General features: G+C 48.9%; 1 pseudogene; it reads right to left on the reverse strand.

The window, feature by feature from the left end:
- LOC138968959 (E3 ubiquitin-protein ligase MYCBP2-like) overlaps positions 1–13,624 on the reverse strand; it is a 148,839-nt pseudogene that overhangs the window by 126,619 nt on the left and 8,596 nt on the right.

Raw genomic sequence — 13,624 nt, forward strand, 5'->3', positions numbered from 1 at the left:
TTTTTTTAAATCACAATTTTTATTCCCACCCACTCACATGCATACGCACAAACAGGGCTTACTCTCTCTGACGCCAGAATTGGTGAAGTCCCTGCCACATTGACCTTTGTTGTTGATGCCAAAGGTGAAAATCTGACCTTTGGCAGTCAAGGCCACAGTGTGAGCTTTGCCGAGGGCAACCTGAGTCACCACGACGTCCTTCAGATCAGTCACATGACCTGCGAATACCAACCCCAAAAATGATAAACAAAATGACCAAACATAGCCACCACACAAATTCTTAAAACTGACAAGGAATGTGATAAACTCAGCGTGCAAATCTCTTACTCTTATCCATAAAATAGCACACAAAATTTAAGTGGAAGATAAAATCAACTTCTTCAGTGTTCAACAGTGAGGTGTCACTCAAATCCTAAGCTTGGGTAATACCACAAAGCTGGTAATCACATACATAATAATTTATCAAGGAAAAGCAGAAGACACATACCTGAGGCATGGTCACAGTGCGAGGTATCCTTGCCGAACATGTAGACCTCTCCCTCCTTGGTTACCACGGCGCTGCTTCCGCTGTTGCAGGCTGCGTACACCAATTGCTTGCTCTCCACGCGAATCATCTTCTTCGGCTTCACTGGCTTGGGCTGGCGGCGCCCTTTGGCTGAACACACAGAAAAATCATGAAAATTGTTTTGCCGTTGATGTTTGGAACATCCTACATTAAAACTTTTCCTCACTTCTGTAAACTGCCCTGCCACAGCAATGCAGTTGCTATTTCAACTGTGTTTTGCTTCACATCAAAAACCTTTGTGTTTTGTGAGATGAACTTCTGCATATTTATGGGTTTAACCTGGACAAAAAACTGTACATTCTGCTGGTAATACAGAAATTGAGCAAGAATAAGAAAGGACTACACTTGGGATGAGACATCTGGCAGACACATACTGAAATGTATGTTTAAAAACACAAGATTTAAAAAAACCAATATCTCCATCATTCCAAACTACAAATCCTGCACACACACAAAAAAAGACAAAATGTTTGAAAAACAACATCTAATTCAAAGACACTGGCATTCAAGTAACCTGAAAAATGAACAGGAACACATGAGAATACCTCTTCCCTAATATGAACGAACAGCCTAGCAAAACACAAATCAAAACAGTTCGTTCACCACAGCACTTTCTTACCTGCCCCAGCGTCTCCGTCCTCTCCCCTCTTGGCCATGCCCACAAAGAAGACGCTGCCGTCATCTGCGACCATCAAAGCGTGGGAGCTATCGTGTCCGGTGGCCACCTGCACCATCTTGGGCGACTTGGTGATTGGAAGCTCCGCCCACTTGCCCGGGGCAGGCCCCCCCTGCTTGATGCCTAGAGTAGAGGCTTTCCCCGAGTACAGCACCTGAGGGGAAAACGGAATCTGGTGAGTTCAGATATCCTGGGAGAAATGTGACTTACAGGTGAACATTTCTTTCTTTTTTCCTTTCATTACTTTATTGTCCCATCGCCGGGTCGCTTCCTCCCAGTGGAAAGCGTGTTTAGGTGTAATCAGCCCCCTACACTTATGGCAGAATGACCGAGATCTTTTACGTGGCACAGTGGTGATACGGGGGTGGAATATGGATACCAACTCTGAGTCTGCATATTAGTTGACCCGTGTCTGTCCCGGCCCGTAATCGAAACCTGCGACCATAGGATCATAACTCCCGTGCTCTTCCAACATATGTCTCCAGGAGACCATGCCTTGTTACAGTAGAAGGCCACAGAGATAAACTTAGCGTTGCCAGCACGAGAACCTAGAGCTACATCTGCAGTGCTCTCATGTTGGCCTTTAAGGATGCATTGGCCAAATATTTGGCTCCATATTCTTGTCAATTAACTGGGTGGCCGAGTGGTAACGCACTTGCGCTCGGAATCGAGAGGTTGCGTGTTCGACCCTGGGTCGGGCCGCTATTTTCTCCCCCCTTTCCTAACCTAGATGGTGGGTTCAAGTGCTAGTCTTTCGGATGAGACGAAAAACCGAGGTCCCTTCGTGTACACTATATTGGGGTGTGCACGTTAAAGATCCCACGATTGACAAAAGGGTCTTTCCTGGCAAAATTGTATAGGCATAGATAAAAATGTCCATCAAATACCCGTGTGACTTGGAATAAAGGCCGCGAAAGGTGAACATTCGCCTAACAGGCTTGAGGTTTGCTGGTCGATGTGAATGCGTGATATATTGTGTAAAAAATTCCATCTCACACGGCATAAAGCGCTTTGAACTTCGGATAAGGCGCTATATAAATAAAGAGAATACATGAGAATACAGAATACATCAATGTTAAAGTCTCACACATTTCAATCATTATCACAAACATGCATTACAAAACTGTTGAAACAAAATAAGAAAAGCAAATGGCAAATGCACACACAGTCAATCAAAGAATACACAAATCATAGGCAGACTACTCTGACAAACAAAACAGTAGCTGTCTCCATTGGAAGAAATGTACTGACCTTGCCGCCCACAGTCTTGATGAGGGAGAACTCTTTTCCCGAAGAAATGGTCAGCGTGTCCTCATCAAACCCAGTACCTGGAGGATGCGACACTTTACAATTCAGTGTTGTTCAAGTTGCATCACTTCCACTCCATGTAGATATGCTATTCATATGTGGTGACCATGACAAAAGTGGGCTATCTGCATATGCATAAGTTAATGCAAAAACTTAGAATCACATGTGACTGGGAGTTAACGACCTGGGGTGGTATTTGTGAGACATGTTACAGTCTATGCAATTAAAATGCTATTCATGCATCCAAGAAATCTTTGGCACTGAAGCTTTGCTCGACTGTTAAAGACATAATCTGAAAAAGACAGTGTACTTTATTAACTTTTCAAGAGGAGAGTAAAACCCTACTCGGTTACAGCATTAAGAAAATCAGCAAAACACAAAAAAATGACCCAACACAGTTTCCAATGTAATTTCGAAATAAACACAAAAGATACCATCACAAGGCCAATTTTTATATCTCTATTTATCTCATATACTAGAAAATTCTTTCTCACTCTCACACATTATCACATACTCTCTCTATAAACGCTACTCTTGACAACATCCTCCCCCCCCCCCTCCCCCACCCAACCCCTAGCAAAAAGAAAAAGAAAAAAGTTCACTTCATGCAGCCAACTGTCCACCTGGTCACGAAGACTTACAAATAGTTTTGCGCGTGGTCTCCCCCTCCACAGCAGGGTTGGTGCCGAACATGTCCAGACACTTGCGAGTCAGCTTGAGCGGGATCTCGCTCACAAGCTTCATGGGGGAGGACTGGGGCTGGAAAGTGCGGACCACAAAGCTGTCCTGCAAACAGGAATAGCACAATGTTTATGTGCCCATACATTTCACACGCTAAACACTCCACACAACCATACCACAAGTTCAATTTATTTATTTATTTATTAAGGAGATTTCTATCGCGCATAACTAAAAGCACTATGCGCTTAAATCAATCAATCATACATTTCAAGCACACTCAGCCAAAATTCTACAAGACACAACCCAAAGTACACAACAACCCGCAAAATGTTGTGAAATACTTAAAGAGAAGGCTTAACAGCAAACAAATAAAGCAAACAGCAACCAATAAATGTATGGATCATTGGGCATCTCTGCTTAAACAAACTCACACAAATCACAATTTCTTTCTCATACATTCCAGCACTAAGATTCAAATCTTGGAAAAGAGAAAAAGAAAAAAAAAAAGAAATAAATAAATAAACTAAAAAAATTAAAATCTGCAGCAGGATGTAAAAATGAAAGAAAGATTTTGCCTCTTTTGCAGGAGCAATCTGCCCGATGTTATCACCATCACTGAACAGTAGCGACGGCCCAACACCATGACCTGGAAAACAACATCTTCTTGCATGACACTATAAGTATAAACACCACATCTATGTAATATTTTTTTTTTTTTTTAAATGTAAAGGGATATGCTTGTTTCTAGTGCTTTATGTTCAAACTAATCAAACTAAATACTGTTGATGGATTCTTCCTGTTATTGTGTCAATAATATTCTTATATCGAAAATTTCAAAACTAAATTTTCATTTAATTAATATACTTACTCAACTCACATAAATGGCATTAACTTCAGTTCATTGCTAAGATATTGAAGTAGTACTCGACCCTGGTAAGGGGGGAAGTAACTCCCTAAGAAAAACAATCCGTAGTCAAGGACGGGAGTCACCTCCCCTACCGGTAACCCGCACATGCGCGGTCCTGCTACCGGCCTTCATTCCCCCACGGAAACACACACCTGTAACACATATAATGTTAGCGGGGATGGATGGGAGGGTATAAACGATGTGAGTTGAGTAAGTATATTAATTAAATGAAAATTTAGTTTTGAAATTTTCGATTCAATCACATATTCTTACCTCAACTCACATAAATGGCAGATTGCACATAAAGGCGGTGGGATACTCACATTAAACTCTTGGAAGTATCTGGCCTGCGGCAACCATAGCTGGGAGGCAGTTGGTACCGTCCGGGTGAGTGCTGGCAATGTCCCGGAGGTAGTAGCTGAGGAAGACATCTTGAGACGTCCAGTATGCAGCTTTGAGGACGTCTGACATCCTACCAGACTTGAGGACAGCTAAGGAAGTTGCCCACGCTCGAGCCTCGTGAGTCCGAGGTGATCGAAGAGGAAGGACTGACTGCCCCCCCCCTTGTGTCTGCCACCACTGATAGGCATGCCTTATAAGTGTGGAAGACCATCTGGTAAGCGTGGTTTTTGCAATGTCTTTATTTCGGGCTGTATTGATCGAAATAAACAACAACTTCTGAGCTGATGCTCGAATCGGAGCGGTACGCAACAAGTAAGCCTTAAGCGCGCGTACCGGACAGTTAGAAAGATCCGGATCGCCGGGGGCTAAAATGTCCCGAAGAGGCCGAATGGAAATGATCGGTGAAAGTTGGTCCGGTTTTTGATTTTTGGCGAGAAAATCGGGACGGAAACGCAGTGAAACCGAGCCGTCTCTTTCAAAAGTGATATCACGGTCTAAACCTGAGAGGCCGTGGATCTCGCTGCCCCTTCGCGCAGAAGCGAGCAGTATGAGCATGAGAGTTTTGCGCGTAAGGTCAGAAAGACTAGCGTCTTGTAAAGGTTCAAAAGCACTAGAACGGAGAAATTCGAGTACTAGCAGAACGTCCCAAGCCGGAACAGAAGTTCTCTCCGTTGCAGAACTGAGGGCCGCGCCCTTTAGCACACTCGCGATGACTCCCCCGAGGGAGATGGAGCGACCAAGCTGCTTAAGAGTAACCGAGATGGCTGAGCGGCGAACGCGCAAAGTGGACGCGGCGCGTCCCTGAGCGGAGAGCCATGCCAAGTGGTTTGCGACCTGCATTGACCGCGGGGCGACCGGGACAACATTGTTGGCTGCACACCATCGAGTCCAAGCTAGCCAGTGCGATGAATAAACAGAGGAGGTGGAACGCCTGTGAGCCTTCTGGACTAAGTCCAAAGTGAGATCTGAGGCGCCTGAGCGCTTCAGTGATCGCCGGACAGTCGCCAGGCGTGAAGATCCAGGAACTCGGGACGATCGTGAAGAATGCCCGTCCTGGGCTGTAGAAGCTCCCCTCGCCGGAGGCTGAGCGGAATAGGCGGGCCGCTGGCGAGCCGCAGGAGGTCCGGGAACCAATGCTGACTGGGCCAGCGCGGTGCCACGAGAAGAAGACGAGGCCGCTCTAAGTCGGCTTTCCGCAGGACCCTTCCGATGAGTGGAGTGGGAGGAAAGGCGTAAGCCACTAGCCCTGTCCAGCTGATCGTCATCACGTCGATCTTCCACGCTTCCGGGTCCGGAAACGGGGAGACAAAGATCGGAAGGCGACGCGAAAACCTCGTGGCAAAGAGGTCGACCATCGGTCGCTCTACCTGCGCCCAAAGGCGGAGGAGCGCCTGATGTGCGATGGTCCACTCTGTGTGGAGGATCTGAGAGGACCGGCTGAGGGCGTCGGCCAGGACGTTCAGGCAGCCGGGCAGGTAGCGAGCCGAGACCAGAATCTGATGGCGAGCGCACCAAGAAAGGATCTCGCATGCTCGGCTGGACAACAGTTGAGATCGGGAACCGCCCTGTTTGTTGAGGTAGGCAGCAACTGTCGTGTTGTCGGTATGAATCAACACATGGGTGCCCTGAAGGGCGGAGAGAAAATGCTGAAGCCCCAGAAAGACTGCCTCGAGCTCGAGGCGATTGATGTGCCAAAGCCGCTGCTCTTGTGACCACCGACCGGACGTCGTGTGTGTGTCCACGTGAGCCCCCCAACCCTTCTGAGACGCGTCCGAAAAGAGATGCGTGGAGGGAGGAGGAAGCGCTATGGGCACTCCCTGCAGAAGCCAAGGGGTGTTCAACCACTGAAGCGTGGTCTGCTGAAACCAGACCCCGAGCGGGACTGAAACGTCCCAGCCTTGTGAAGTCGGATTCCAGACTGAACTGAGCGCCGCCTGAAACGGGCGCTTGTGGGATCTGCCTAGCGGAATAAGGGACGACATGGACTCCATCTGGCCCTGTACAGACGCAAGCGTCCGGGCTGGAGCTGACTGAAGCCCTAACAGGGAAGACAGAAGAGCCTGCAGTTTGTCCACCCGGCGTTGAGTGGGACGGACTGTCCACTCCCGTGAATCGAACGCCATGCCCAGGTAAGTAAAGGTCTGCGACGGAGTCAGCTCGGACTTGGTGTGGTTGACTCGGAAGCCGAGATCCTGAGCCTGGGCAAGGACAAACTGGGTATGCTGAACGCAGAGCGCTTCCTGCTGATGAAGGATCAGCCAGTCGTCTAAGTATGCCCTGAGCCGAACCCCGTGCTGCCGAACGAGGGCACAAAGTTGGCGCACCACCATGGTGAATACCCAGGGAGCAAGTGACAGCCCGAAGGGAAGGGCTCGAAACTGGAAGATTCGGTCCCCCCACAGAAAACGCAACCACTTCCGGTCCGCCTCGTGCATGAGGATGTGGAAGTAGGCGTCCGTCAGGTCGACGGACGTCACCCAGTCGCCCGGGCGAAGCGCCTCCCTGACGGTCGCCGGCGTTTCCATGGTGAACCGAATTTTGCGCAAAAAGCGGTTCAGTGGAGAGAGGTCTAAGACTGGCCGCCACCCCCCGGAAGCCTTGGGAACAACGAAGATTCTTCCGTAAAAACCCAAGGAGGAGTGGTCGAGAACCTCCTCTATAGCCTGCTTCTGCAGCAAGAGAAGGATTTCCGCCTGAATTGCCTCCCGAGCGTCGAGGCTGGCCGGAAACCGGAAATTGGCCGGCGCTCTGGACAAAGGGGCCTTGCCTTCCTGCCAAGGAAGGCGGAACCCCGATCGAATCACCCCCATGATCCATAGGCTGCTTGTCCGAGACAGCCACACTGGAAGGGCCCGGGAGAGGCCGCCTGCTACCGAAAGGGTAGAGGCTGGGGGGGTGACTGGATCGGGGGGGTCTCATTGGGGGTTGGGCTTGCGCCCAGACCCCCGCTTCCCAAAGGAAGGTTTACGCTGGTAAGGGCGGGAACGTGAACCACCCCTACCTGCCTGAGACGACTTCTGCCCCGAGGACTTGCCTGCAGCTGGTGCAGAACTCCGTGGTTTGTTACCGTGCTGCTTAAGAGCGAGTTCCGTCAGTTGCACCACATGATGGTCACGAGCCTCCTCCGTTTGCTGCCGGAGGGCATCCAAAGAGCGTGATCCCAGCAACGCACCCTCTGAGAAGGGAGAGACTCTCAAAGAGTCTATGGTGGCCTTATCCGTCAGGCGTGAGCCGTTAAGAAAAGCCTCGCGCCTCCAAAACACAACCTGAGAGTAGAGCCGAGCAGCAAGAGTCATCTGACTGTCAGTGACCTTCGCGAGGGCCGCCAAGAGCATGGCAGCGTCAGCCTCAATGGCATCGTCACGGAACCTAAAAGGTTCGATGGACGAAGCGATGGCTCTCGTGAGAGACCGGATGAGCGTTTCCGCTAAAGAGGTCAGTTCGAGGGAAGAACGCCTGCTCTCCTCCAGCCCGAGTAGACTCTGTTCCGTACAAACGGAAGTCCTATCTCGGCTATAACCATCCTGCCGCAAGCGAGCCAGTTCCGGAGTCACCGGAAGTGGAGCTGTGGGCAGCGAAAAAGAGGAGAGAAGAGAGTGTGGCCTGCTAGGCAGCCGCGATCTTCTTGAGTTGGCTGGGAGGCCGCCGCCTGCCTGAGCCGAGGTTAACCAAGGCTGGGCAGAAGGGGGGGCTTCCCCATGAGCAGCCAAAAGAGGGTAGGGTGTGTTAGCGTCCGCCAACACCTGAGCCATCACAAACGGGACGGAAGGAGATTCCATGAAACGGAACTTCGCCCTCATGTCCCCCGCGCCCGCAAAGTCTGCCAAAGCAGAAGGAGGGGGTGCGACAACAGTAGAGTCGGCGGAGACACCCTCAGGGAAGTACCGTGAGGTTATCTCCGCAGCCAACTCCAGAGTAGGGCCCAGCTTATTGGGAATCCGTAAGGGGGTAACGGATTCGGAACGATCCTCATCCCCTTCCTGTTCCTCTCCAAAACCTTCCTGATCTCCATCAGAAGGAGGGTCCGGTAAACCGGAAACCCACCCGTCCACGGAAGCGGAAGTGGCTAGAGTCGGTTGAACAATAGACGGAAGCGCCGCAAACTGTCCACCAACAGCACCGCCGACAACCGGAACCGCCGCGGCGGAACCGGAAGTCGGGGCCGGAAGTCGATGCGTAACCAGGGACGGGATAGCAGGGACACTGCCACCGGAACCACTAGCCCGCTGTCCTCCACCGGAAGTGCCTGCCACAGCACAACCGGAAGTCGAGGACGACAATCCGCGGGCAGGCCCGACCGGAAGCCCCGAGGGGCAACCAGAGGAGCCTACCCCCTGCGAACTCCAACCAGGAACGGCGGCAGCCGAACCAAGAGCTACAGGTCGATGACCGCCGACAGAATCTTGTAGGCCAGAACTGGGCAAACAAGACGCTGCTGCCTGCCCCCCAGAGGCCGGGACAGCCGAAACTGATCCCAGGGGGGCAGGCTGGCGCGCTACGCCGCTCCCTAGCGCACCCGCCACGTGATGGACGGTGTACTGCCGGGGAGGAGCCGTCTGCGAACCCGGCGACGCAAGAGCGTAACCCGGGCCCGCAGGCAAGTGTGAGCCCCCAAAAAGATGGGGACTCCCACAAACGCCGCCCAACGCCGAAGCGCTGGAACCGGGCGGCGCTAAGGCCGCGAACCCCCCTGACAAGGCAGGGGAATCCGCAACCGAACCAGAAAAATCCGGCCCGAGATCGGCCGACGTGATCGTCGCGGACGGCCGCAGCCGAGAAAGAGAAGCCACCCCCCCCCACGCCAGGCGGGAGGGGGGCGACAGGCCTTTCAGCCGAATGTAAGGCAACTAGGTCATGTTTCAGAGTGGCAAACATAGCCAGAATTTCTTCCCGCGACACGGACTCGCTAGACCGTGGCGTCTGCGAGCGCGAGAGAGGAGGAGAAGAACGTTCCCGCGTAGGGAAAACCGGTGACGGTGACGTAGAGTCGAGCGACACCCGTTCTGTCTTCTTAGTCACCGGGTCAGTAACCAAAATTAAAGAAGTAGGCTGTGAAGAAGACACAGAGGCACGCGTCTTTGATTTAGACTTAGACTTGTCTTTATCCTTCTCTTTTCCCGGTGAAGAGAGTAGGGAAACAAGTTTGCCCTTGCTTTTTGAGTTTTTGTCCGCCATTTGCAAAATCGAACACGCGCACGTGGAGATGAATTACAACAGCGAAAATACTCAAACGAACGAAAATACTCGAACGAACGCAGTGAAGAGATAGTGAAACGATCTTACCTAAAGATAGCAACGCAAAGACCAGGGTCAAATGGCCTTCCACGAAAGGCCAAGGCAAAAATATGCCGGAGTACAACAACACGTCTGTGCAGTAGTGTTGAAGTGGGTGGAATGAAGGCCGGTAGCAGGACCGCGCATGTGCGGGTTACCGGTAGGGGAGGTGACTCCCGTCCTTGACTACGGATTGTTTTTCTTAGGGAGTTACTTCCCCCCTTACCAGGGTCGAGTACTACTTCAATATCTTAGCAATGAACTGAAGTTAATGCCATTTATGTGAGTTGAGGTAAGAATATGTGATTGAATCCAATGTTACACCCTGTATACACATAGAAATATACTTCAGCCTTCAGACTACACTCTGTCAATCCGATTCACACACACACACACACTCACACACGTGCATCACGCATGCACACACACACACATGCAAGCATACACACACACACACACACACGCACGCATGCACACACACGCACACCCACACAAACTTACCATCCAGGTTGCATGTTTTGGCCGGCTCCAGACTGCACGTGTCCACTTGGACCAGATCTGTGGTGGCTGACCGGTCCATTTTGCACAGCAGCTTGCCCTACACAACAGCACATTGAAAATAATATCACGGGTGGCTTTTAAGTTGGCTTTACCTGTGCAATCTACAAACTTTTGTAAGACCGGTCCATCAAGGGACGTTTATTCTGCGCAACAACTGACTTTCATCATTCCCAATCAGAAAACAACAATTTGTGCATGAACGAGCAAGTGTGTTGTTTGTCTGCCTGGCTGCTCCTTGGAAAAACCCAACTCCACCTTTTATCCACCAGCTTGGCAACAAAATGCATAAAATTCTGTTCCACATCTAAATTTTGACATTCTTCAGAAAAGTTCGAATACATCTGAATGTATGCCATACTGAAGCAGTGCAAAAACTGTTTGATCAACGCAAAGTCTCTGAACTCTTTTACATACCCGAGCATATGCCAACCACGGGCTTTTGCTTATCTGGAAGTTTTCTTTGTGACACACAATGCTGCCCTGAAAACAAATTAAACATCATAAGGTCAGACATCACATAGGGGTGTGTCTAGGTTTCGTTCGATGTGTTTGTTTGTTTGTTTGGGTGTGTGTTTGTGTTCGCATATAGATCTCAAGAATGAACGGACCGATCGTCACCAAACTTGGTGAACAGGTTCTATACATTCCTGAGACGGTCCTTACAAAAATTGGGACCAGTCAAACACACGGTTAGGGAGTTATTGGTGGATTAAGATTCTACAAGGACTTATAGCGGGACATATTAATGGTCAAAGGGAAATAACCTTCTCAGTTGGTGGCAGTGAGAATGGTTATTTCCCTTTGACCAACGGGGGTGTTTTTCCTACCTCGGAGGAATTTCTTGTTTTCTTCTTTTTTGTTTACATAGACATAGACGACTTTATTATCTCAACAGAGAACTTTGTTTGTGGTGTGTATATGACAACATACATAAAGCATGACATAGAACAACAATCTTCACAGGAAAAGAGCAAACCACACATAATTACACATCATAAATTCAACAATTAAATGTTTATTGGTGGGGTTTTTCAATTGATATCAGACTAGGAAGATGGATAGCACACACAACACTCTCCCCTAGCTTTGAGTAAAAAGCTTACAAAAAAAGACTAACCTTGATGGTGCCGCCATAACCAGACCCCATTTTCAGCAGGCCTTTCTTGTTGAGGATGTAGATGTGGCAGCCGTCACTGGCTACGGCGCAACTGTCCACTGTGTCATCAGCATGGGCTGCAGACACAGGAAATATGGTTATAAACTCTGGTCAGTGTCATATAGCATGTAAGTCTTTGTGTGGAAACAGAGAACATACTGCTGTTTATTTTGAGGACAACCATCCACCATTTGCTAAACTGCAGCTTTTGGATAACAAACACTGTTTAGATAAAAGTAATTGTGTACAAAACTCAAGAACAACAAATATCCAGCCAGAGAATCAACAGAAGGTAACCAGACATAAACACTTCCACCATTTCTCTCCCACCATGTTCTTTTCAACATTTACATTAAAAAGCATTCTATTTTCGTATATGTGACCCTCCACCACGGCATGAGTCGCATGTCACCTTTGCATGATTTTTATATTTTTTTTACATTTCCTTCAAGAGTTTGTTATGCTCTATCCAGTGGTGAAACCCGTTTTAGAAAAGAGCAAAAACTGTCCAAGTTATAAGCCTGTGACTAAGGTGACCTTCACACTGACACCTGACACCCCTCAGACGTATATTAGGCCTAGCGCAGAACCGCGCGAGGTGACATCCGACTCATTCCGAGGTGGAGGGTCACATATATCATCTTCACTTCACATCTATAAACTTTTCACAACATTGGCCTCAGTGAACTGATTTAACAACCAACCTGCTAGAGGAGGCAGTGGAAAAGCCGAGGTGTGGCTTTGGGTTCGAACCCCACAGTTGAACCAGTCAGGGAGCTGGGCACGCCCCAACAGGATGGCCTGCACACTCTTTTGCAGCTGAGGCAGGATTCCTGGAACCTGTGGCCAGAGAAACATCGAAGATGCATGAAAAAGAGATCAAAGTCTAATGTCTAACTCCTCATTCTTCAAGGATCACTTCCGTAGCCAGTAAGCCAAATCTTCTTTCTTTGCATGTGGTCCTTGCCAAATGACTGATTTTTTTAATTGAAAATAAATCTGATATAGATGATTCTATAATAGTTTTACTTTTTCAGCAGTGATTCTCTACTTTGCCTCAATGTGATGACATTCTTCTCTTTGATGGCACCGTAGGGCTGGGTAAGTGATGGAGGTTTTACTGGACTTTGAAATATACCCTAGTTGGTGTCAGCACTGAAAAAGGGGAGATACAGGATTGTCTTCACCAAAATATTCGCCTTCTTCTTCTTCTTCGTTCATTGGCTGAAACTCCCACATTCACGCATGGTTTTGCACGAGCGGATTTGCACGTGTATGACCATTTTTACCCCGCCATTCAGGCAGCATATGCCAATTTTTGAGAACATATTCACCTAAGATCATCAGTAACATTGAAGCACATGCACACAGTCAATGAGAAATCGACGAATTCCATACCTGTGTTATCTGGGCAGCCAGACGAGGCACAGACATGAGCATGGCTTTGATGGCGGTCAGCAGCTTGCCTGTGTCTCCCAGGGCGATGGTCAGGCTGACCAGCCCCGAACACGCTAGTGAGGTCAAGGAGTGACCTTCAACGTGGGTCTCAGCCATAGAGTCAGTGCCAATTTCCATCAGAAGGACGAAGAGCTCTTCTGCAAGAAAAAAAAATCACAATTTCAGAATTTCAGCTGAGGAGCACTGTGAGAGAATGTTAAGAGAAATAACTGCAGTTTTCAACTATTGTTGCAGTGCTTATATCATTCTCGTATTGACAGGAAATTACAGGAATGGATACCACTTGCTTAGACTGGAACGCATGATGAAACAACAGAGACAAAGAAAATCTTGAAATCGAAAATTTCAAATCTAAATTTTCATTTAATTAATATACTTACTCAACTCACATAAATGGCATTAACTTCAGTTCATTGCTAAGATATTGAAGTAGTACTCGACCCTGGTAAGGGGGGAAGTAACTCCCAAAGAAAACAAAGTCCGTAGTCAAGGACGGGAGTCACCTCCCCTACCGGTAACCCGCGCATGCGCGGTCCTACTACCGGCCGTCATTCCCCCACGGAAACACACACCTGTAACACATATAATGTTAGCGGGGATGGATGGGAGGGTATAAACGATGTGAGTTGAGTAAGT

Source organism: Littorina saxatilis, linkage group LG6 (genome assembly GCF_037325665.1).
Source record: "Littorina saxatilis isolate snail1 linkage group LG6, US_GU_Lsax_2.0, whole genome shotgun sequence".
NCBI classification, from domain to species: Eukaryota; Metazoa; Mollusca; class Gastropoda; order Littorinimorpha; family Littorinidae; genus Littorina; species Littorina saxatilis.